The sequence below is a fragment of the Chiloscyllium plagiosum genome, chromosome 35 (assembly GCF_004010195.1).
Source record: "Chiloscyllium plagiosum isolate BGI_BamShark_2017 chromosome 35, ASM401019v2, whole genome shotgun sequence".
In the NCBI taxonomy this organism is placed as follows: Eukaryota; Metazoa; Chordata; class Chondrichthyes; order Orectolobiformes; family Hemiscylliidae; genus Chiloscyllium; species Chiloscyllium plagiosum.
Window position 1 is genome coordinate 19,347,107 of NC_057744.1, and position 27,782 is coordinate 19,374,888.

Below are 27,782 nucleotides of genomic sequence, written 5' to 3' on the forward strand. Positions count from 1 at the left end.
TGCAAATACTTTAATTTCAGTTCATTTACATTTTGATTCATCCCAATTGTAATGTTGAGCATTTCTACAGCTCACTGACAGAGTGAGAGGTTTTGCTCTCCCAGATAATTTTCACTGAATCCCCAGGATGGGAACATAGTCCTTGAAATATTTGCTGAGAGTAATAGAAATGAAATTCTCTGAATATGAGCTTGTTGGGCCGAAGGGCCTGTTTCCATACTGTAGGGAATCTAATCTAATGTAAGTGAGTGTGGATTGTTCACTACTTTCTGTGAGTAACAGAAAATAGGGACACATGGATCATCAGCCACTGATTCAGACAACAATAAGCTTCAAATGATATCAAAGCAAGCAGCAGGTTATTTGACTGAGACAAGTGGGCTCATTTGTTGTCAATCATCTTGAAAACTGAGTTGGAGCTTCTCAACTATATTGTGGAGCTAATTTCTCTGCATATAAATGGAGATTGCACAGGCCCAGGGCACAATAGATCAATGAACTTAATATAAGTGGGAATTCACAAGAAACTTTTTTCTTTGAAAGTTTCTTTTCATTCAAAACTGTTTAGAATTTGGAATTCCCTCCCACAGGGAGAATAGTACAGATGCATTCAGTGGAAAAATAGAAAAGGCGAAAAAAAACTTGAAGACTATATTGATAAGAGAAGGATGCTTACATAGAACAAAACCATGTAATAGACCTATTGGATTGAATGGCCTGTTTGAATCCGATAAATACTGTGCATTTCTTTCGAAGATTAACAGCAAACTTGATTTATTTTCGAAGTGTTGTGGCTTGAATGATGTGTGAAGGCCATGAACCTAGGAAAGCTCCTCTGAGCATCAGTGAAAAAAATCAAGTGTCTGATTTCCATTTCCCTCCAAAGATGTCAAACATGTATGTCACATGTCTTTGGAAGTTCTAACGTTCTAAACATTTTTGGAATGGCCAAGGAGCTTTGAATTTCTGATGGGCAATTTCTCTGCTCCCATGTCTGCATTAGACCCAGAAATTTTAGACGGTTCCACACTACTCTAGTGGGTAGTTATTCAGGAAATATAGCCTTAAATCTGGTCTAACTCCAGGATAACTCAAAAATGACACCCCAATCACTCAAACAGACTCTCCACATTGCCAACTCCCATCCACAACCGCAGCCTTCACATCTATATCCTAACATCGCAATTACCCTTTTTAACCAATAGCCCCTCTATTTTTTCTTTTCCGAAACTGCAAGTCAATGCGTCAGCACACCATTCTAAATACCTCTCTCTACCACATTATTCTCCCAACCACCCATCTATCTCCCTGATCAGATCTGATTATCCCTCAATCTAAAACATACTTCCTACACAATACCCACCACCGCTTTACCCATTTATCCATCCACCTATCTATGTTATCCATCCTACTCACTTACTTCGCCCACGTGCCTGCCACACTACCTTAATCATTCATTCATTCATCCACTCACTCACTCATTAACATCCAAATTGGATACTCAAACTTATCAGACTGCTGTGGGTCCATAAAAGAGAATATGTTTTCAGTTACCTTCCAACTCTATCCCGCTATGGTAGACCTCTCCAAGGGGTGGTACCTTTTGCATTTCCAGGAGAGGATGTCTCAACAGGTCCTGGCAGAAATGCTTATCAAGGCAGGAAATATTTGAGAGGAGCAGAAATATGATAATGATATTCAGATAACTGTAGCTCCTTAGAAGATCTGGACCATAATTTCTTGTCTCCAATTCCCTGATAAAAATAGCAAAAAGTAGTCAAGTTCCATAAAATATGAATACCTTTTAAGGTGAATAATTTCTGAGACATTAATCATATAAAAGGATCACAAATAACCAGTTTGACTACAGGAACGTAATACATATGAATTACAAATTTAAATCAGCAAGTATTTATTCTCTTCTTGTAATTGCTTTTTTCATGTTTTATGTAAACATCATTATCTAACAATATATATGCAGCATCACTAAGTAGCGCAAATAGTCATTATTCATTATAAACTATTAATGTAAATCTCTCTAAAGTAAATATTCCACAGCAAGTGTTCTATCTAATAGGGATAGAGGAGTTATTACTGACAAACTGTTGCTAGAAATTAAAGATAAATATATTCTAGGAATTAAACCTAATTTGCTATTTTTCACATAATGAAAACTGCACATGTTGGAAATTAACATGCGGAAACATCTGTGGAAAGATGTAAAGTTCAGATTTCAGTCCAATGATTTTTCAAAAAATCTAAGTTCTTCTTTACACAGTGTATTTCTTTCTGCTTGAATTTCATGTCAATCCTCTAAGAGTTAAATGTGGATAATAGCATTTATATTCGTTCTCAGATGTAGCTCAAGTATAACATTCTCATCTTCTGAGTTCATGTCATCAAAAGGCATTTGACAAAGTTCCCCATGGGAGACTGGTGAGCAAGGTTAGATCTCATGGAATACGGGGAGAATCGTCATTTGGATACAGAACTGGCTCAAAGGTAGAAAATAGAGGGTGGTGGTGGAGGGTTGTTTTTCAGACTGGAGACCTGTGACCAGTGGAGTGCCACTGTTGGGTCCACTACTTTTCATGATTTATATAAATGATTTGGATGGGAGCATAAGAGGTACAGTTAGTAAGTTTGGAGATAATACCAAAAGTGGAGGTGTAGTGAACAGCGAAGAAGGTTACCTCAGATGGGCCAATGGGCTGAGGAGTGGCAGATGGAGTTTAATTTATATAAATGCGAGGTGCTGCATTTTGGGAAAGCAAATCTTAGCAGGACTTATACACTTAATGGTAAGGTCCTAGGGAGTGTTGCTGAACAAAGAGACCTTGGAGTGCAGGTTCATAGCTCCTTGAAAGTGGAGTCGCAGGTCAATAGGATAATGAAGGAGGAGTTTGGTATGCTTTCTTTTATTGGTCAGAGTATTGAGTACAGGAGCTGGGAGGTCATGTTGTGGCTGTACAGGACATTGGTTAGGCCACTGTAGGAATACTGCGTGAACTTCTGGTCCCCTTCCTATTGGAAAGATGTTGTGAAACTTGAAAGGGTTCAGAAAAGATTTACAAGGATGTTGCCAGGCTTGGAGGTATAGGGGGAGGCTGAACAGGCTGGGGCTGTTTTCCCTGGAGCATCGGAGGATGAGGGGTGTCCTTATAGAGGTTTATAAAATCATGTGGGACATAGATAGGATAAAAAGACAAAGTTTTTTCCCTGGGGTCAGGGCAAGTGTTTTGGGTGAGAGGGGAAAGATATAAAAGAGACCTAAGAGGCAATGTTTTCACTCAGAGGGTGGTACGTGTATAGAATGAGCTGCCAGAGAAAGTGGTGGAGGCTGGTACAATTCCAACATTTAAAAGGCAACTGGATGGGTATATGAATAAGAAGAGTTTGGAGGGATATGGGCCGGGTGCTGGCAGGTGGGACTAGATTGGGTTGGGATATCTGGTCCGCATGGGCGAGTTGGACCGAAGGGTCTGTTTCCATGCTGTACATCTATATGACTCTATAACTTGAGTATATAATTTTTGTGAACAAATCCTGCAATACAGAAAACGCACTGCACTGTCAGTGATGTCACATTTTGATGAGATCGTAAGCTAAAGCCATGCCTTCCTCTCTTTTGGATATAAGCAATCCTATCCACAATTAGAAGAGTAAAAAGAAGAGCTGCACATGTTGGAAATCTGAAACACAAACAGAAAGTACTGGAGAAACCCAGCAGGTCTGGCAGCATCTTTCGAGAGAGAAGAGATTTCATGTTTCAAGCCCAAAGACCATTTGTCGGAACTGAAGGGCAGTGGTGTTCTCCACGAAACTCTGATCAATGTACTTCCAAGCATCATGTAAACACAAATAATCTGGACATTATCACATTATGTTTTGCGGTTCTGATTCCATGCCTATTAGCAGTTGTACCTCCTTCATTGTCACAGAAACTATTGTTCAGAGGTATCTGATTGGTTGTGAAGCATTTTGCAATGTCCTAAGGTCATGAGAGGTGCTATTTAAGGGACAAAGCTTTCTTCGTTCCTTTCTATGAATTATAGAAATGAAAATGCCTCTATATCAGTGTATTCAAGCTTTTAGGTTTTTCAAGGTTTATACATTTTAGAATGTAAATTTCTGTTGCTAAGATGGATGGGATGGAATTCAATGTTGTTTCTCAAGGTCATACCTTAATGTGGAGATTTGTTTTTGCCAAAGTAGGCTGAAATGTTTACATTATTCTCCTCCCTAAGCAATCATTTTAACCGCTTGAAGTTTCCCTTTATCTACACTGTACTGTGCCAGAGATCTGGACTGGCTAGATTTGATCACCATGTGCTTGATCTGTTAGTCAGATTAGTCAGATATTTGCCCTTGTGTTTAGAACAAAATCACTTGTAACAAATTAACAAAATTAACATGACAAAATACATTTGTTGCAAAAAAAAAACACTCACAGCAAGTAGCTCAGAGAGAAAAACAATCAGCTCCTGCAGAGTTAGTAAACAGACTGTTTATGTCAGAATCATGCTCATGGTCTGGTACTGTGAGGATTTTCCTTTCTGATGTTAGTTCCAACAGGCTGAGGGAGCTGTTCTACACAGAATTTCCTTAATAAGATAGGAGCAAAGAACAACATGAAATACATATGACTCAATGCTTTGCACCGAAAACAAATTCACATTGATTGGGCAGGACAGCTGGATTCCTTCAATATGCTATTGTATTACTTATAACTGTGTATTAATTAATGTTCCAGTTTTTGCATCCATATCCTTTGGTTACAAATTTTCACTAATTCAGTTTCAATAATTTACAAAAAATGCAAGTGGAAGAAAATAGGAATGAATGACTTATTGAACATCAAATCAAGAAATCAAATGGAAGACTAACAAAGGGTTATTGTTAATTATATCAGTTAGGGTTCATGAAACAACTAGACCAGTTTAAAACAATAACTGAAGCTCGCAAACAAAGAGATTTTAACACTTAACAGCGTAATATTTTCTGTTAAGAGTGATGCTGTACAACTAACAAAATTTAGAATTCTATTCAATTTGCACTTACATCTAATGCCCAGGGATTTATTGGCATGACATATGTGTGTGTTTCTTAAATTGGAGTTCCATTTTGCCCTTGGGAAGGTGAGAAGATCAAGAAATAACATTTTGAGGTTTGTAAGGATGGAAAATTTCTAGCCAGAAAACTACTGTTCCCAGGATTTGGGGCGAATGCCAGTCATCAGGAAAATTACTTCCAAATGATGTTCAGCTTTTAGCTCAACCTGAAATGTTTGCAATTAAAGATTTGTTGACAACCAAAATGTAATTTGTGCATTGGCAATAGGAATGTAATCAGTGCCTCCTTATGCACAAAGGACTTAATTTCTGAGGCCTTATTTCTCCCATGTGAGGAAATAAAACTTCAAAACCGTGCAAAATAAAATTAAGATGCATCTATCACACTATGCATAATGTTGAAGAATAATTATGAGCTTTTTTATTGCACCATATTAATTTTGTTGTAAAGTTAAGGTCAAAAGGAAAACAAGAAGGATATGTGTACTTATGCCTTTTTTCACATATTTTGCTATTGCAAAAATGTACAATTCAAATTGGATCTGAAAAGTACAAAAGTGATATATTCAAGAAAATCCAAATTAATCTTATAAATTTTGATATGCCTGCCTCTATAAAACAGTTGTCTTTCTGCCCATTTGCAATGTTACTTTAATTATAATGGAGGAAGCTTCTAACAGCAGTTCAGAGACTAAGAATATTTATAATTGTAACAATTCTGTCTATTCTAAATTCTGATTTTAAATCACTATCATTATATTTCTCCACTAATCTATAGAGATCACTAATAAAATCGTCTATTGATGCTGCTGGATGCTAAAGACTTCTACTAAATCTTGCCCTTTCCGGAATTTTATTCATAATGAAGTTGAAATAATTGTTAAAGGTTTACAGTACTTCCTCAAAAATGTCTATTGCTTCTTTTGTTCCTTGGTGAGCTATAACATCATCACCAAGAATACCAATTGGATATGGAAGTGTATTTACATGTTCAGTGTGTGATTTAAATCAAATTTGGGAGCTATTCTGTATCTTAAGAACTGAATTCTCCAAGAAGTCAATTCAATGTAGCCCATCTCTGAAATTAAATCTTCCCGGTATTCTTTCCGATGCTATGTCTTCTTCATTTGATTACATATTTTGCGTGCTTAAAAGGTTTTTATTTTGCTGTAATAGTAGTTATGCTATTTTTTGCTGCTTTTTTTGAGGTTTTCTCCATTTTTTGCAAATATAATGAAGAATTCCTTCCCTTCGTGGGTAAATTGAGGATTCCCAACTTCTCTGCCATTTCACTGTATGAATCTGCTGTTTGAAAACTTAACAAATGGTTCCTGCTTTAGTCATAACTTTAGTGAATGATTCCACACTTCACAGTTAAAATAAAAAAATTCCCACTTTTTTGCCTCCTGAAAAAAGTATCCCAATAGTTCTCTTTCTTTTTCACCAGTACTGCGAAGATTTTAATGTGCCCAATGTTATTGCTATAATTAGTATTCAGCTTCATAATTTCCCCAGGAATGTGACCTGGATTAACATTTCTTTTGTGGCCTTTACTTCCATATCTGTTTCTCAAGGTGCCTGTTCACTACTGCAGCAATACTTGATTTGAGCTGTAAGTAATTATTTGACTTCTCAATTTGAATTATTGTTAAAAGCTTTAATGTTTAAGCTTTAATCCAATGTCTGTTCATTCACTGCTGACCACCATCTTAAGATGCAATTTGGATCTACCTTTTAGAGTTACTCTGATTCTCTGTCTCTGGCGAATCCCCAACTCTTCTATTGCAGTACGTTTCTTTCCACCATTCAGTGGAGTTTTCTTCCAAGGTGAGGTTAGCCACAACAGTGTCTTCTACATTGTCCTTAAATGTTCAGCTCTTCCATGCAGCTGACTGTACTGAATGAGCAGGGGACGTCAAGCTAAGTTTGAAGATCTCACACAGCTACTCACTATGTTTTGTATGGATCATCAAATAAAATGTGCAGTGCTGCTCACCGTGTCGTATCTCTGCTCTCGATGCTGTATGAGCTGAAGTTGGCTGGCAATTTGCTCTTCTATATTCCATAGGAAACTGTAGGGTCAGCTTGGTCTAGTGCAGTGAAGACGACATCTTCCTGGTGCATCTAGGAGAGTGTCTTGTAGATGACAAGATCTTTTCATTGCATGTTAGCAACAAGCCACAGGTTGCATTCAGATGATAAACATTGTTACAGAGACATGAAAGAGGATCAGATGTTAGATTCTACTTTGAAATCTTAAGCTAATCTGCCCACTAGGTCTGATAGCATTATCATAGTGGGTAATGATTTTGGTACTCCTCAGTATTAATCATTTTAGCCCCAAAATCAACACACTACTTAATGATGTCATTGCTCCTAAATGCATCAAAAACATCCTGACATTCTGATCCAATATTCAAATTAATTTCAGGAAAGGTGAAACACAAGTCACATTGCAGAATCTTGTAAGCAGCCTCCTCAAGGTCAATGAGAGCATTGTTGCTTTGCCAATGATGACAAAATGTGGACCATCGTATGCATCATCTAGTATACCGTCCAGTCTTTGGAGTGTCTGCTGATCAAGAAAGACCTCAGATGTTTGCCCCAGAGCCATCCAGATATCGCTCTACATGACACCTTCTATAATGTATTATGTACTGGGACAGGTCATGTTTGAACTTAGTGCAAGGAATCCTAATAAGGAAACCGAAACCTTGTTTAAGTTAGATTTAGAGCTCTATATCAATAGTTGATGCTTCATTTTAAATATCATGATTTTATGAAAGTATATTGTAAAGCATTAGTTTTTCTATAAACCTTTGTCTTAAACTTTATTTGAAGTTCAGTATTTCTTTTTTTAATAAAGTTATTTATGGTCAGTATTGACTGCATAATATGTGGCCCTTTGGCTGCTCTTTGACTTAAATCTTCAAACTTTGATAGAAGTAAATATATGATACTATCCATTCCCAAACATTAATTGGAAACAATTATATTATAGAATGTCTTACATACACATGCATGGAAAAGCTGGAAAGTGGAATTGAGGATGATCAGATCGGATCATGGAATGGCAGAGTAGGCTTGAAGGGCTAATCGGCCTATTTCCTGCTCCTACGTCTTCTGGTCTGCCTATCTTCTGGATAGTTGGTGAAAGGCTGCTGGCCTTCAATATTGAGGGTTGCGGATGTCCTTGCAGGTTGATTTTAGTAAACTTTGAGCCTCGAAGGTCTGACTGGACAGCATCACCTCAGCATGCAGCAGCCATCTGAGGTGGTGGACAGGCAACAGCAAACAAACTGGGAGAGTGTAGGGTGAGGAGTGCTGTCATTCTGATAACCATTGCCAGTGTCCTGAGACAAAGTCCCTATAATCTTTGTAAATGGCTGGAGGACATGTTACTGGACTGCAATGAAACCTTGCAAATCCTTTTGAAAACCATATCTGCAGCCATTATGATAATAAGTTGCGTTTGCATGACATGAGTCTAACTTTTCATGGCTAATGTTTGACGTTCCAATGTAAGACTCAGACACTGAGTGATCTTTGCTGCAATAGAATTCGAGGCATCGACTATCAGACACTGCATCATGGTTTAGTCTGCCAATTGAAGTGGCTATCGCTCCTATACTGGAAAGATGGACATCTGAGCTTTGTGCAAAGTCCTGTGCAAAGGTGGTACTAGACTCTTACATGCTGTTTGAAAACTTGCACTGCCTTTCCAGCTGATCTATCATCACACCATGTATTTCACTGGCCATACTGAGCTGTTGTTTTTTTTTTGGCCTGCCCATTGAAGTGCCCTTGTGTTGTCTGCCACAGAGCTCAATGTAACCTTGCTCTCCAGCTGGAATATCTACTGCCCTTTCCCCTCTGCCCTGGCTACAGGCCACTGGTGCTCTGTGTCTCACAATGTGCAGATCCTGACTGTAACTTTTCCTCTAAAGTCACACCATATCAATATATGCACTAGTGGTTGTGAGTGTCAAAGCGAGTGATGGTACTTCTTCCAAATTTGTTTGTTTTCCATGACTCTCTGACCAGGAAGCAGTGCTTGGGTCTCTGAAAGGAGAATGCCAAAGGGTAAGTCTGTGGTGGAAAATCGAGAACTGCAATCTCACATCATCTGCAGCCTATAAATCAATGCTGGAATTCAGTCAGAGCCGAATTACATATGAGGACACTGTCACTTTAAATGTCTTCCATATGTAGCTTGTCATGGCTTTAACAATGACCATTATAATGATGGTGAGCCCTGATTCGTTTATCGGGGTAAAGCCATATGGTAACACAAGTCCCCTGTTAGCTCCTGTTACCTATACATATTTGCCACCTTTACCAGAAGAGGAAAGGATGTGTACCAGTGATTGTGGTAAAATGTGTTTGGGGATGTGGCTGTCATGACTGACTAGTTGGCAGTGTGTGCAAGTTATGAGATATAGGGCTTTTTGCAGTGTTACTAAGTGTGGATGAAGCAATGAACATTGTCATGATCTTGATAAAATATGGACTATTGATTTTCCATATTTATGAATTACTTGGAGTTAACAGTCTTGTTCTTTCAGTCAAGAAAACTATTGATACAATAGACATTGGGTAACAACACTTTTCTCAAAGAAAGTTATAGCCTCATGCAAAAAGTGCATAAAATCTTTGTTATGGCCAACCGTGTGGGGAGAAAACAGCAGAGGTGATTTACTCCTCATTTGGATATAACAAATTTGGGTCTCATTTTCCAAGATTCCAACAGACTAATGACAAAATTGGAGTGGGAGGAATAATTTCTTATCTCAAAATTTATTTTAAAATTTTGCAGAAAGGTTACCTTGGGCCTGAGTCATTGAAATGTTAATGTATTAACATTTAATGTTAATGCTTTGGTACAAAAATATGAAAGAAGGCCAGAAAAATTGCAAAAAAAAAGAATGCTTTCCATGGAAGAATTAAAAGTGGAAGCTTAGAAGTGCAGTTGTGCTGGGAAGCGCCAGTTACAAATTACAAAATAGTTGGCAAATTGTCCAGAGATGGAGGTTGAAAGTACTGGAAAAAATAAACTAGAATTGGAATTGTGGAAATTGGATGTAGAATTCAAAGAAATAGAAAATAACGAGAGGCAGGATGAGAAAAAGAGAGTGGCAGGATTGAGTAAAGAAGACAATTCCAGAAAAAGGAAAGTGAAAGGGAATTTAAATTGAAACAGCTCAAGCTGAGAGGGGGATTCCAAAATCCCCAGTTAAACATCTCTGGTGAGAGAGTGACCTAACTCAGATTTAAGGGCTGAGATACTCATGTTTGCCAATTTAATTCCTGTGCTTGCTTTTGTACAGTTAAGACAGTGGTTAAAGTGTCCAAACGCGCACACTGTTGTTGACAGGATAAGCTCACAAAGTTTATTGCCTCTTACCTGAGAGTATGACCAACAGTGAGGCACCCAAAGGGACTAATTCAAGTCTGTACCAGTTAGTGCCATAGGCATACCAGCAGAAATTCCAGAGTTCAGAAAACAATCTGCCCTAAGATACCTGGAACTTGAACAGCTTAAACAGTTAATTTTGGAACAGTGGGATATGAACACTTAAAATTAAGGTCACCTATGAAATCTGTTGTGAGGCAATTCTCCTTGAGGAGTTCTAAGATTCAATGCCCTTTCCAATCTGGACTCGTGCAGAGGAGCAGCAGGTCGCAGGTCTCAAGCACATGGCTATTCTGGCTCTTGTCTAAGAATTTACTCACAGAATCATAAACCCAGGCAGACTTGGGCCTGGATAGTTTCAAGGACCAGAGGGAGATAAGGGAGAGCTAAATAAGCTGGAGAGAAAAGGGAATCCAAAATAATAGGTGAACTGTCCTTGACCATTAAAATAAGGGATTTGAACAGCACACAGATGGGAAACCATCCCAAGTGGTTCCAGTGTGGGAAGTGAGGCCATTTAATCAAAAATCATTCTTTCAGGTGACTCAAACTCAGGCTATAAGTCCAATATCTGTAACATTAAAGATGGCTAATGCTCAACATGACCGTTGACCAGGAATTTGTGGTCAAAGCAACAATGACTCCTTGATATCTTAAGTAAGCAGAAAGAGAAATTAATGTTCTCCAAACCATTGAGAGCTCACCAATTATACTAGTGGGAAAAAAATTAAAGATTTTCTATCTGAAAGCAAGCTAAATTCCAATTATAATAAAGATGCACATCAGATAGAGTTTGGAGGTGATACTCTTTAAAGTTTCTTTAGTCATTTAACTTCTTGTGGATCTGGTAACAGATTACTTCACATTAAACTTAAAGACAACTGGTGGAGTTTTCAGACCAGGCCAAGAGAAAGTGAAAGTGAAGCCTCACATAGTGGAAGGTCCACATGACAGAATAGCAGAATTTGAGGATGTACCAAATGGCGTTAGCATTTCAGGGAAAGTGAAACAGGTTAGAGGAAAACCCATTCCCAAATCGAAATGGGAAAAAGAGAGGAATATGCTTACAGCAGACACAACTGCTTTCAATGACCAGGAAAATGCTAAAAATAATACAGAATCTTCACTGCAGTTAAGCAAGGAGGTTGAAAAGAGGGGAGTCACTTCACTCCTCACCTGGTTGTAAAAATGTTAGGAAAGAGTCCTGATTGATAGAGATTGTTGATGGGTGAGTGATGAAGGTGTAATGCGTTGAGCAGCGGCTGGTGTTATTCTTGCTGTTGGTGGCATATAACACTTGAAGGTGATCTCACTGACCTTAGCCACTCATCTGAGGTCTTCTTAAAGTTTCTTCTTTGTGAACCTTCAGCTAGGTGCTTAAGGTTTGACTCTTGCTATTAACCTCTGCAAGTATCTGGCTCCTTTAGCCTTTGAGCCTTTGTCTGAACATCTTTCTGGTCACTGTGAATATAGTTTGTGATGATACTATGGCTTTAAGAGGTTGATTTTGTCCTTTTTCTTAAAAAAAAGAAAATGTTACAAGACAGAGGTGGCAAGATATCTATTGAAAACTAATAAAGTAAACAACTTGTGAGGCTTTGATGTTTAAAGTTGGAACAATAGAAGCAGCCAGAATGAATGTGGTCAGGTTCTCACAGAACCAGGATTTTCAATTTCTTAATTTCTCAGTAGCAGTTGTTGCTAGGTCTACTGCTGCTGTACATCTCCCCCTGCCACACACTCTCTCTCAGCTATAGCTAAAAGCTGGGGGTTCTCTTCCTACAGCTGGAGTTGCATGTGAGACAACCTGTGTTCTGAATTTGCCTTTTACCAAGGGGGTGTTTATGGGATGTTTCAATACTGGAACAGTTAGTTAGTAATAGTTACTGAATCTATCATTCTGTTAAGTTTTCCAATTGAGTTACAGCCAAGCCAATTGTTTTTCTTATTTGTTCTTTTGTTGTATTTTAACAAAAGTCTATGAATAAATTGTGTTTTGTTTAACATTCAGTAGTTCAACGATCTGGCATGCAACACTTTAAATTTACAATAAAAAAGATGTTAAGGTCTAGGTGACCTTCTTAATATTGCTTATTTTTAAAGATTCCATACAGTGCGGAAACAGGTCCTTCAGCCCACCAAGTCCACACTGACCCTGCAAAGAATAACCCACCCAGACCCATTTCCCTCTGACTAATGCAGCTAACACTATGGGCGATTTAGCATGGCCAATCCACTTGATCTGCACATCTTTGGACTGTGGGAGGAAACCCCCACAGACGCAGGGAGAATGTGCAAACTCCACACAGACAGTGGCCTGAGGCTGATGTTGAACTTGGGATCCTGGTGCTATGAGGTAACAGTGCTAACCACTGAGCCACTGTGCGGTCCTTGAGGGGGGCTTGGCCTGGTCCATAACAAGGTCTATCTTTTTATTTTGCACCATCTCTGCCAAGCACTGCAGTGCATTATATGGGATACTTGGACCACAGTCTCTCTCTTGTGCCGTATGAGAAGCTTGGAGTACAGTATTTGTCATCATTCAGTGTTTTTGTCATGTCAGAATGATTTGTACAAGGCTTCCACCTCCTGTTTGTGTCACAATACACCTTCCCTTCAGGAGGTACAGACTCACTAGCTTTACCTTTAGCTCGAGTCTGTCAGTATTTAAGCCTGGGCTGAGGGGTGCAGTCCTCACCAATTTATTTAGCACTATTTGTGTGTGTAATATAGTAATGAGCATTACATTGAGCAGACATGAGGTAATCAAAAATTATGAATCCAGCTCCTGTGTTCAGGCACTGTTCAATTTTGCCCCCAACAGGTTCATTTTCTTATTAAAATCATTTTTATCTGAACTTTCTCTTTCCAGGAACTTTTAAGAAGATAGTAATAAAAATTATGTTAATAATGTTCCTTTTGAATAAGCTGATAAGTATGACCTACTATGTATGTCTAATTTTATGACATCACATTGAAACAAGAGAACTTTAGGCAACTAAATTTTGATAACGTTAGGAACTTTCTGAACTCTATTCCCAAATCTGGTACTATTATCTGTCCCTGAATGAAAAGTATTTTTAGTCTTCCTATGAAGGTGATTAAAAATTTGGGGAACAGTTAGGATGACACACAAATATTAGAAAGTAACTGACTGCATAAAGTACACAAATTTGCCAATTACCAGATTACTGTGAGCAAACTTTACAAATTATTGTGTGGGAACCTGAACCTATGATCAGAGAGCCACTGTGACTTTTATTATCATCAAATCTGTCATGTTCGAGACTTATGGTGTCCTAATGACCTAGAATATTGTTGGATGTATTTTAGCTGTCAGACAGTACACACCACTGAAGTTACCTAAAAGCTCCATAAATTACATTACCGATGACACTTGCTCAAATACTTGGGTAAATTATGTGTTTCATGTTACATAGAGAGCTCTAACATCACATAGCTTATCAATGTGTCTTCAAATAACCTAAAAGAAAATGCTGCAATGAAGCACCAAAGTATCTTTGAAGATGAAAAGGATGCCGCATAGAGATAAGATAAATAATCTAAGCTTGGAAAACTAAGGGGTTTTGCACTCTATCACAGTAGTAAGGTTACACAGATTGCCTGAGGTTCTGCCTCACTGAGGTTTTGTAACCATACTCAGTTGTAATGCTGTCAAAACAGGAACAGTATGTGATATGTGTTGATGGTACTGTGATAATGTCTTCTTCATACATTGCCATTTGAAAGAAAGCTTTAGTTGCATTATAGAGTCACAAATAATCTCAGCAGCGCATATAGTGGTAATTCTTCACTAAGCGTGTGCTGTTTGACAGAGCAGTTTGTGAGATTCTGGGAACTGTCCGCCCTTTCTGCAGTAAAGCATACTATCTATGAAGTTACATTTGTTATTTGACAGATAATTCAGTGTGTTTATTGGGTGGGACATGCCACGCTGTGTTCTATTAGCACTGCAGAGCAAACATCACCTCCAACAGCCAGTTTGCTTTGAGTTGTGACAGTGTGTAAACCTTATCTTTCAGGCTCTCTGGACTTGGACCATTACACTATAGTGCTTAAAAAAATTAATAATAATCAAATTAATCACAGGGGTTGTAGTAGCATTCTAGTTATGGTAATAAGCAAGTAATTCAAAGCTAATGATTTTAATGGAATAGAAGCATGGTGCTTAGGAGCAAGAGTACGCCATTTGCCCCTTTGTCCTTCGCCTCCATTTAAAAAAAGTCACAGATAATCTGGCTGTTTTCTCAAGTCCTCTTTCCCATCTGTTCCCCATAAGTTTTGGCTCACTTGCCTTTCAAAAATCTATCTGACATTGCTTTGAATAAATTAAAAACCTCCACTGGGGAAGAGAATTCCAAATTCTAATGATCCCTTGAGAGAAAACAATTTCTCCTCACCTCTCTCTGAAAAAGAAGATCTCTCATACTTCATGAATGCAGTATAAGTTTCAGTATCCATTACAGGAGGAAACATTTTCTGGGAATTCATCCTATCTAGTTCTTTCCTGATCTTATATGTTTTGATAATATCACCTCTTATTCTTCTGAACGCTAATGGATATAGACCTAACCTGTTTAATGTTTCACCCCAGGAATGAGTTAAATGAACATTCTCCGAGCTGCCTGCAAAGTTAGTATGGGTGGCATTTTCCCTATCCTGATGTGGTGTGGGCAATGACATGGAAGTTACAATAATAGGGCAATAATGAAAAAAAGTCTATGTCAGGTAAAAGTTTTGTTTTTTTTCCCCATAAGCTTTAAATGGTGATTTTGAATCTCATTTTTGAGAGGCGACTATCATATTTCCATGAATTTCCATCTTATAATTAGCTGAACTTGTCTTATTTTTCCACCACTATTTATCCCAGAAACCAGACTGCAAATTCTTGATATAAAAGTCACAATGGCTACTTGGAGGCTGCAACTTATTGGTTGCTTGTACTGGTGATTGTCCAGTTGTGTGAATGCTGTACAACGTCACTGCATGTCTCCTTCAGCATCAGTAAATCACCAGCATCATCCCATCATTTCAGGGGCTGTCTGCCCAATGTTTTCACCGCCACAGCCTTTTAGCCCTTGTCTTCAAAGTTCAGGGACGCATCTGTCTTGTACATTTCTGACAGGCTGCTTTACGTGCAGGGACACACGCATCTATTACTAGATGCCATATATGGCTCTCAGCTTGCTGTCTTAGCATCCAGTAGAGTTTTGCTTACTTGGCAGCTGCCAGCCTCTCTGGCTTGCATTGCTTAGTAATGCAGAAGGAGAGGCATTAAAATTGTCACAGTGGGGAGCACTGAACAGTCAAACATGTAATTGTACAGGACTAAACTACAATGTCATAACTGCAGCTTGTGCCAGCAGCTTATATGGCAAACACACTGCTTCAATGAAATGTTCCATTCTGAAAGTCAAAGAGGAGCACTCCTAGTGGGGTCAAGGGAGACTTCAGCTTGTCAGTATGTATTGGCACACTTACTCAAGGGTCTAATTCATTTTCTGTCAAGGTGCTTGATGATTGTCATTCCTACCAATATCCCACCTTGATTACAGTGAAGAGAGGCAAATCATTTTACAAGGCTGAGATCTTATAGACCACAGGAGGGGACATGTCACAACTCATCACAGCCCAGACATCTTCATGGTAAGGCCAAGAAGCACGTGGGAGTTTGCAGACCCATGGACTCAAAGCCATGGAAAAAGTAGAGATATCAGCAGTTATTTAACAGAGCTTGAAAGAAGGAGCGGCTGCAAAATCATCAAGGACATAGGGAACATCAAAACAACAACAAACATGAAATGGTGGGGTATCAATATGCATCTCAGGTGAAATCTGAAACTTACTCCCGAGGTGATAAAGTTAAAACTTTGCCTTATCGAATCAAAATCAACTGTGAAATGACTGCACAAAATAGCTGACACATGTGAAATATGAATAGAGTCAGTTGAAGTTTATTTCTTCAGTGGTGGAGCGAAAGTTCTGTTAATTGAAACCCTCCTCAGGCATTTGAAATAATCATAGCTCCAATATTTCAATCATGTTAACCATCTGACTTCAATTTGCATTTGATTGATAGGCCTTTCATTGTCAAAGACCACAGTAAGAATTACTCTTCAAGCAACAATGATCATTACTGCCACCTTGTTATATCAGCCAATGCCATCTGAACCTCTCACGTAAGAAATTCATTCCATAGCTAGGACTAAATAACAAAGCTTCAGAGCTGCTAATTTCACACACTCTGAACTATAAGTATGTAAGGAGAGGTCTCTGATATAGAAGGCTGCCTTTTCTTTGTGGGTATGCTTTCACTTAGCTTTTGCAGAATTCTACTCCCCTAATATTACAGGGAAAATAATTGTTTGCAATGTGCATTTAGAAAAAATGACAGTCCAGCGCTCCTTATAGAAATAGACAATAACCCCTCGGGAAGCCTCCATACTACACCATGTGAAGGGATAACATGGGGCTCCTTTGTGAAGAATGTCTCGGCTCAGGTATTCCTTCAATAATTTTTTGTCATCTTTCTGACACACTTCACAAATTGACTACTCACACATCTGACATGGACATCACTGTGGCATCCGAACAGCTTTGGATAAATATGAAGATGCTTAGAAGGATTAGATTAGATTAGATTCCCTACAGTGTGGAAAATACAGCAATTGTACTGAACAGCAACAGTACTACTATAATGTGCTTGAATACACAACCAAATTCTTGTGGTACTACTAGTGTTACAATATTAGTCTGTCTTTCTGTTTTAGATGATAACTGACATAATGTAGACTATTGTATTTATTTGGATTTCTAACATTCATATTTCTTTTACCTCTGACTTCTGCACTGACATTTATTAAGCTAGCATTTAATTTTATTTGTTCATGAGATGTGTGTGCCATTGGCTAGGCCAGCACTTATTGTCCACCTCTAGTTGTCCAGAGGACAGTTAATGGTCAACCAATAGATGAAGATCTGGAGTCACATGTAGGCCCAGACCAGGTAAGGATGACAGATTTCCTTCCCTAAAGGACATTACTGAACCAGAGGTTTTTTATAACATCAACAATGGTTAAATTGCTGCATTTGGCTGGATTTTTATACCAGAATCTTTTTTCAATTGAATTCAAATTTCACCATCTGCCATGGTGGGATTTGAACACAGATGCTCTTTTTTTCAATGTATGTCACCAATTACATCATCTATAAATTGGTTTGGAGTAGATCTACGTAATACAAACATTTCATATTTAATATTTCTTAGAGCCCTTATGTTTTGAAGGATAGTGGAAAAAATATTTATTTTTTGTGAATATAATGGGAGAGGTTTCTTTAAAAGTGGTGATCGAAAAATCATTGTGGACATTGAATTTCTTTTAATAAAGCTTCCTAGAAATTACACGACTGATGCTGTGAAGGGTATGGGGGAGGGGGAGCGTGCGCACAATGACTTAGTGGTCAGCGCTGTTGCATCACAGCACGAGAAATCAGTGTTCAATTCCAGCCTCGAGAGACTGTGTGGAATTTGCATCTTCTCCCCATTTCTGTGTGGGGAAACTGGGTTTTCTCTGAGTCCTCCAGTTTCCTCCCACAGCCCCAATTGTGCAGGTTAGGTGGATTGGCCATGTTAAATTGCCCACAGTGTCCAGGGACGTGCAGGTAGAATAGCAATGGGGAATGCAAGGTGACAGGATGAGTCTGGGTGGGATGCTCTTTGGAGGTTTGCTGTGAACTCAATGGGCCAAATGGCCTGCTTCCACACTGTAGGGATTCTATGATAACTGCTCGCTTTGTTGTGGACCTTGCTGGGGCTGTTTGAACATTGACTGACTGAATGGAGAGATTGATTTATTGTCTGAAATTAACTGCGGCCAAGAAGATTACACGAAGGGGTGCCCAGCTGATCACTCCCTTTTCTGAAAAGAAAATCCTCTTGTTTAGTTCAGGAAGAAACATATTTGTTCTTCTGAACGATTAAGTGGAGGGACTTCTCTATATTGTATTTACTGAGGAAGCTGTGTTGGCAAGACATCAGAGACAGACATCAAGTTTAGTGACAACCATATATGCAAGAACACCAAATTGATATACTTTGTTCTATACCATAAATCGTTTTTAACTTCAAAAAGAATCCATTGGCCAAAGTGTTTCTTTAAGAAAGCCAATCTCTGGAGATAAGTTCATTTTATTCTGTGTTCCAGAAGTATATACCTGCGTGCGTTGCTTGTGTACTTTAAGAATGCTTAGAGGAATAAACATTTGTTCTTCTACATTATCATCCATGCATGTTAACCAATTATTGCATGTTCATTAAATAAGTTCTGTTTGGATCCTAAATCAATAATCGTGCTTATTCAGGAGATTGGTAGATACATATTTTTCATTTAAAACCAGTGATGAGGGATTTTATTGCCCAATTTAGTAACCGCAAAAGTATTTTTATTTAATTGACTGAGCAGTGGAATAGTGTGACTGGAGGAACAATGCAGTACATGGAGGCTTTGGAGAGGACGGAAAAGAGATATACCAGGATGTTGCCTGGATTGGAGAGCATTAGCGAAAAGGAGAAGTCATGCAAACTTAGATTGTTTTTGCTACAGCGTCAGAGGCTGAGAGGGTGACCTGATATTTAAATGATAAACAATTAATGAGAAATGAGAAATAAATAATACAGAAACAATGATATATATTATGTTTAGATTTTTTAAAAAAGTCTGTTGAAACACTGAGTGCATGTCTATCCACAACATTTAATGAGTTTTTTCCATGTGACAGTTGAAAGCAGCAACTATTCAGCAGGCATCTTCAGTATGAATCTAATACTTCAAATGTGACAGGTGCTAATAGTAGTCTAAATCTCATCACCTTGACTGAGTATCAAAAGAATCAGTACAGACAGTTGACCTTCCTTCATTTTCCAAAGCAAAATTCATTTATTTCAAAGATGGATTAACAAACTTTTTGACATTTACCGTAGTTAAGTAGCTGGCTGGCTTCTGTTGAAGCATTCAAAAATCGTTATCATGAATGCATTCTGCTTCATTTCCATTTTGTCATTCACAACATTACATTCTTAGAAATCTTATGTTTCACTTTTGGCTATGATTGAAATTATATTAGCTAATTAATTCCAAAGATATAATAACTGGGCAGTGAATGGGATGGGAAGAATGTATTATGAAATATCTGACAAAGGGCTGACATCTAATTTCAGTTACAACCTATGTTACTTTTGATAAGTGAAAATGTTCATTCTTGACATGTTTCTTCCATATCTGGGTAATACACAAAAATGCATGAGACAAATGTGTTTAGGATAACTGCTCCTTTAAGAGATTTTACTCTTTTTGATAAGTGACTTTGGCCTTGTACTGCTCCACATCTAGCCTGGGCTCTTCCTCAGCTCAGACTTAACAATGTGAACAAATATTTAACTTTACTCTGAACCATGACAAGACTTCAGCTGTCTCCCTGAAAGTGGCAACACATGTGAATCAAGTGGTAAAGAAGGCCTTCATCAGTTAGGGCATTGAGTATAAAAGTCGGCAAGTCATGTTGCAGCAGTATAAGACTTTATTTAGGCCACATTTGGAAGGTTGCCTGCAGAACTGGTTGCCATGCTATAGAATTGATGTGGAGGCTTTGGAGAGAGTGCAAAAGAGATTTACCAGGATGTTGCTGGATTGGAGTGCATTAGCTATTCGGAGAGGTTGGACAAACTTAGAGTGTTTTCATTGGACCATCAGAGACTGAAGGATGAGCTGATAGAAGGGAGAAAAAAATGATGAGAAGCATGGGTAGGATGGACACTTGGGGTATTTTTCTCTGGGTTAAATGGTTAAATACTCGGTTGGACATAGTTTTAAGATGAGAGAGGAAATGCTTAAGGGAGATGTGTGATGAAGGTTTTTTATACAGAGAGTGGTAGATACATGGCAAGTGGTGCCAGGGGAGGTGTTAAAAGCAGATATGTTAACAAAATTTAAGGAGCATTTAGATAGACACATGAACAGACAGAGAATAGTGGGATGTAGGCCATGTGCAGGCAGATGGAATTGTTTAAGAATGGCATCATGATCGGCACAAACATGGTGGGCCAAAAGACCTGTACCTATACTGTACTATTCTGTGTTCTTTATCCAAATTTTTGGGTTTTGATCGGACACAAATATCTTTGATTACAGGCATTTGTGCATTGAGAATTGAGAGATTCCACACACGGGGATCAAATGTTTGAAGGAGGTAAGCTCCTTGCTGGTCACCTCATTCAATGTTTCCAACTTTCTCACAATGCCCATTTCATTCAGGGACTAGGAAGATTCCACCACTGTGTCTTCAATGAAGAGGTTATGGTAATTTTTAAAAAAATCTTGTAAGGACCCAGCTGAAGTAATATGTCCAGTTCTAGACAAAGCAACTCAGGAAGGATATCAGTACCTTTTAAGGCCTTGCAAAGCATTTATTAGAACTGTATCAAGGATGAGGGAGCTAGTGTGCTTCCAATTAAACCTGTTGAACTATAATCTGGTGTTGTGTGATTTTTAAGGATGAGGGAGATCATTTTCAACAGTTGCTAGGATTGTCCTCCTTTGAGCAAAGCAGGCTAAAGTGGACTGTGAGATTGATACAATTCGTTTGAAATTATGAAGGATTTGATTGAAGAAAAATGGTAGGAAGTTAGTCATTAGAGGAAAAGAAATTTAAAGTAATTGTCCAAAAAACTAGAGGGGAGATGAAATGACATTTTATTTTTTTGCTGGAAATGATCGCGAATTCACTGCCTGAAAAGGCAATTGAAGCAGATTCAGTAACTTTCTAAAAGTAATGGGTGGAAGAACCTCTTTCTGTATTGCTTCATTGTATAATTCTATGACAAGTATTCAGTAATAATTCATGAGTCAAAGATTAAATTACAATTGATTTCAATACATAAATCTACTTTATAGCCTTAAAAGCCCTTCAAAAATGGGAATCCATTCATATGCTGAGTATCCAGGTGAACCATGAGAGTGGCTATTGTAAATTCAGCATTTATAAATATTTGGAAACTGATGCAAAATTTTGGCATGTCTTAAATATTTTTGCATCAAGGCAATACAGCTTATATCACTCACTTAATCCCTTGCACCCAGTTGTAAGGTGCATGCAACTAAAATATGCAAATGTGAGTAAAAAGTTGAGGCTCATTGTTCATGTGAGTACACAATGTCATGGCTACAGTGGGGTTTAACTTAAATCCTGAACATATGCAAAATATGATTATTGGAGCCTGAGAAATGGGCCTACATAAGCCGGTTGTGCTTGAAATGGCATAAATTTATATGCCACGATTTATGGTTACACAAATTCAGATCATCAGGAAATGGATGGCATAGGATACACACTTTTGTGAAATAAAAGTCCGCTGTACCTTATTTAAGGAATGCCATGCAGCCTTTAGCGCATCTCATTCAATTACTTGAATTCTCCTGTTGTTGTGAAAGAGCTTCATTAATTCATGCTCCTTGATCTCACAAGTTGTACCCTCTCTCACTTGTAATGCAAACTAGAAATTGTTTAAAAGTGATCTGCACTTTAATAACTGCTGTCTCAAAACATTTTATGCTTCCCGATCAAGAGTGCATGAAGGAAAACTTTTTGTGCAAGCTTTTCCTGCTCCATTAACTAATGCAAAGTTGTGTGAAAATTCCTCATCACTCTGTTCCACTAGTTCATTTGGTCTTCATCAGTTTCTAACTCAACTTAAGACCATAAGCCATAAGAGCAGAATTAGGGCATTCAGCTCATCAAATGCTCTGCCATTCAATCATGGTTGATATGTTTTTCAACACCATTCTCTGATTTCTCCCCATAATCCTTGTTCCAATAAAAACACCTATGTCTTAGATGTACTCAATGACTTGACCTCCACAGCCCTCTGTGGTAATGAGTTCCACAGATTCACCATCTTTTGGCTGAAGAAATTCCTCCTCATCTCAGTTCTAAAGGGTTGCCCCTTCACTTTGAGGCTGAATGGTCTGTTCCACCTAACATCAGCTTTCTTAGTCAGCAGTTGCATTATAGCTGCTATAGCTAGTAAAGGTCTGTGTTAGGCAATATATGAATCCACAAAAGGCAGCCTGAGAAATGTCATTATGTTGGACTAAACTGCAGATTATTAATATGTTGTCAATCAACTTGGACCAAATTGACGATGTTCTATCAGCAATTATTGTTTGTTTTAAAATGACCTGAGATTGTACTTTTATGGAGATGTCAGGGCCACATCAATACACTTTTCAATTCACAATACACAAAGCAACTGACAGCATCCATCACATAATATGTACATTTCGCTGCCTGCAGTGGGTTGCAAGCAAACCTTGTTCAACCAATCTATCCTTGCAAAACTCAGAGCACAGTGTCCAATATGAGATGTAATTCTGCTATTGGACAACATGTATTAAATAATCCTACATGCATGAAGAAGTAATGAAACCAATATATGATTATATGTTAATTTCACAACGTAATTGATTTGATCATGCTAGAAGCCCCATTTATTCATAAAGGTTCTGCTCTTTAAAGGCAAAAATGAATTTTCATTGAGCTTTTGAGACAGTTAATTCCTTCTACGTTTTCATGGCATTGTTTTGACCAATTACAATTGTCCTGTCTGACTTGAATTTAATCAGTTGACGAAGAGAGTTAACAGTTCCTGCTGTATCTCCCATATCGAACAAGGTTTGGCAGAATACAACAAATTCTCATTGGTGCTTCCTTTCTTAAGTGGGCTTTGTTTTATCTTTTGGAACTGATGAATGAAAGACAAAACCTTTGACTTCACAGATCTTTTCAGTAATTGATATGTTCAATATATTAGACAGAACAGACTTTATTTTAGTTCATTACCTTGTGATTTCCAAAATGCTGCTCATGTCTGTGCTGATGTTTGGAAAAGTAAGAGAAACATTGCATCTTTTGAAAAGCTCACATTCTTCATCTGTATTGTACAGTTTCAAAACTCAACTCACTTGAGAGCCTAGAACCTGAGCACAAAAACCAATAAAAGCTGACACTCCACTGTAGTACTGTGGACATTGACACTGTTGGTGGTACCACCTTTCTGATGAAATGTTGAACAAAGGTCCTGCTGCTCTCTAAGGTGAATATCAAAGACGACATGATGTCAGGTTCAAGAAGAGTGGGGACTTATCCCCCTTGTCATTGGCAAAATATATTCTTCACTCAAAACCATTAAAAAGTCTAGTTACCTGTCATATTGCTGATATGTCTGGCATGAAGGGAGTCTCACTTTTTGCAAGCAATCTCCCAATCAAGGGTGATTTCTTGTTCTTCCCATTCTACTTTGAGGTGGCTTTTGATTTTTAAGCAGCTTTCCTTGTCTCAACCAAATCTGTAACAGTTCCAACCAGTTGAAATTTAAAAAAACCCAAAAACAAACGGATATAACATCAAGACAGCTTTGGGCAGGTGGGGTAAATGTTTGACTGATGTATTATGTATACCATTTCCAGGAGTTTGTAGAATAGAATGCCTCTTTTGTGAATATATCTTTGGGAGCAAACATAAAGAACACTGTTGGATTACAGAGTAGAGACAGCATTCCACAATAACCTATCTTTTGCCTTTTTTTTCATTTTTCTTCAATTACCAGTAAATCAAACATAGAGAGCACATAATGGATAGCTACAGTGTGTCACTGAATGCCTTCTTCTTGACACTTTCTGACACTTGCTCCTGCATCATTATAACAACACAATCAGAGAGACACACCTCCTAAAGAGCAGAAAGAAAAATAGTATAAAATACAAACCATCTCACATTTACTGCATTACTGCAGCTGATAGGAATGTTTGATCAGAAAGTATGGGACTTTGCTACTCCCAATATGATATATGGAATTACATAGGAGCTACTTAAGGAAGACAATCAAATAAATTACTGTAGTCCCTTTAACATCCTGAAGTGTTCCATCTGAGGTAAAGTATGAAATAGTTGGTGGCCATGCTTGAAGATAGTGCAGAGGCACATAGTAGATGGTGTTACAGGGTGCAGAAATAATCCAACAGATGGGGACAGCATGGTGGCTCAGTGGTTAGCACTGCTGCCTCACAGTACCAGGGTCCTAGGTTCAATTCCCACCTTGGGTGATTGTATGTGTGGGTTTCCTCCCACAGTCCAAAGATGTGCAGGCCAGGTGAATTGGCCCATGCTAAATTGCCCAGAGTGTTAGCTGCATTAGCTAGAGGAAATGGGTCTGGGTGGGTTGCTCTTCAGAGGGTTGGTTTGGACTTGTTGGGCCAAAGGGCCTGTTTCTACACTGTAGGGAATCTAATCTAATCAAGGTGAATCTCCCAGCAGTAGCACCCAATCAAAGTTTTTCTCCATGAATTCTAAGCCTCATAAGTATATCTATAGTTTAAGGTAATGTGTGTTGATCATTGTTGCGTTTTCTTCCTTATCCTTTCTGTGTCAATTTCTTTCTTATAATAAACCTGAATGGTAATTCAGCCTGTTGACAGTCTGATATTTTTCTGCCTATAGGAATGTGTGATCGGCATCAATTGTGATTGCTACTGAGAAATATTTCCATGAAAAGGAATTCCTGATTTTGAATTACACAAAACACAATCAATCATTGCAATGGTTTACACATGTTATATAGAAAGCTCAAGTCATCCAACAGAAACTATTCATTATGAATACAAATAGATCATGTTGGAAAAATGAATTTAAACACGTGTCATTTTGTAATACTATCCTCAGTGTTAATCATCACCTTTAACTGTTTCATCTGCAGAACCTATTTTAACAACATATATTGTGTGACGTGATCAAATGCTTACTAAAAATCAAAGTTAAAAATTAGGTCAACACAACAGATGTCCATCGGCAACTGGAAAGTAGAAGTCAATTAACATTTTTGGCACAGATCCTTCATCAAAACTCATTTATTAAACTGATGTTTTTTTCTCCAGTAACTTCATTTCCTGAAATATTAATGGCTAATTGTGTGATGAAATGATGGCAGAATTTATATTAATTCCTTCATTATTTATAAAAGTGTTTCTGGACTGTTATTAAATCATACATTTTTATGATCCCCAATATTGAAGCTAGTTAAAGTAGACACATTAGACAAAGTGTTTCAAATAAACATAGCACATTCACCTTCAGGTAGATTGTCCGCATCATTATTTCCTCCTACTATGATCTAAATGGGCAAAATGGTGTCAGAACATCAATTTATTTTTGCAAGCTAAAAAGGGGATAAATTAAATCTAAGTACAGAAATGCAAACCAGAGGTTTCACTTCCAATCACTATCCAGTAATAATTCGACTGAAACGTATGTTGACATGAATGTTCCACTGACCTCAACTATACTATTCCCCTTTGGACAAGTTGCAAACTGACATTGAATACCAACAAAAAAAGGACTGCTATTGTAAGGTACCAAATGGCCATAGGGAGAGCTCTGAAGAGGGCTCATTTTATTTATTGCAACCCCCTCACCAAGGGGACCAAGGTGAGCCGCAAATTTATCCCTGTTCATCCCCAAAAGACAAACAAAACTTTCTGGCATCCATGCATCACTCAGGTACAGGAAGGACTTTGCCTAATTCTGTAAACTTTAGTAGGGTCAGTGTTTGTGGTTCAGTGCACATCCATCCTATCAGTTATGAGAACATGCAATGCACTCTCAACTCCATTGAATTTTGCTCTTTAAGAACAGACTGCCTTGGGTGAATTTCATTGTTATCCTTACAGATTGTTTAAGCTCATCAGTCACATTTTTGGTATCAATTTTTTAAGTGCCTTGATTAGAAAGACTTCGAGATGGATTTTGTGTAAAAACAGTATCTTCATCCATATATTGCATGTAACTTATCCTTTAGGAACTATGATTGCATATAGTTAAGGGAAATGTTGCAAATATTTGAAGCCTTAGAGATAGATTTGTGTTGATAAATCTGTAAGTTTATTGCAATTTCTGTTTAGAAACAAAATGACAAAATGTATTATTCACCTAAACAACAATTTTACCACCAAACTAGTTAAAATTTGATTGTGAATAAGTATTGTGAATTTGAATTTCAGGTTCTCCACACAGCTAGATTCTCACTCCAATTTAAAAATAATAACATGAAATTATTTTTTAAATTCACAACCACACCATTTATTAAATTGTTTTTTATGCAGTGATTTGCAGAACTGTTATAAGAGTCTATCAACAAAGTGTCCAGTACGCACGGTGGCTCCGTGGTTAGCACTGCAATCTCACAGTGCTAGGGACCTGGGTTTGATTCCAGCCTCAGGCAACTGTTTGTGTGGAGTTTGCACATTCTCCCTCTGTCTGCGTGGGTTTGCTCTGGTTTCCTCCCACAGTCCAAAGATATGCAGGTCTGGTGGATTGGCGATGCAAAATCACCCATAGCGTTAGGTGCATTAGTCAGAGGGAAGTGGGTTACTCTTTGGAGGGTCGGTGTGGACTTGTTTGGCCAAAGGACCTGTTTCCACACTGTAGGGAATCTAATCTAATCATACTTTGATTTAATAACAAATTTGTTTTGTCTTTGATGTGCAGTATATAAATACACAAAGAATTCAGCTATGATTGGTCAGGAATTGTTCAATTAACAACTCAGAAAGCAATTTTGACCCTACATTTGAAAGGTCCTCAACCACTTGCTCAGAAATCACTATGGTCAGAACTCAACAGATTTGTCATTAGATATCTTTTTTCATCCACAGTTTCTTACATTTTCAGGAAATTGTTGAGTTTGCCTAGCAATTCTATTTGCCACCTAGTTATCAATATGGACACTTCTTGGGGATGGTACTTCTGAAGTGTGTGTGAAATTTTGTCCAACTTTCAGAGTTATGTCATTGCTAGTTATAGTAGGTGGGGTTTAGTCAGAATATGGTTGAGGTTGGTGGAATAACTGTGTGCCTTAAAATTTGAAAGGTTCTTAACAACAAACATTTGACATTTGTTCTCATTATCACTTTGATCTAACTGCAGCTTCAGGATTTAATATGAACCTAGATTAATGAGAAAAACTGAAGATGTGATTTTGTCACTCATTGCTCGAGCACAGGCTGTGTAGTATATCCTCAAATGCTGTGGTTCTGTTCGCCGAGCTGGAAGTTTTTGTGCAAACGTTTCGTCCCCTGTCTAGGTGACATCCTCAGTGTTTGGGAGCCTCCTGTGAAGCGCTTCTGTGGTGTTTCCTCCGGCATTTATAGTGGCCTGTCCCTGCCGCTTCC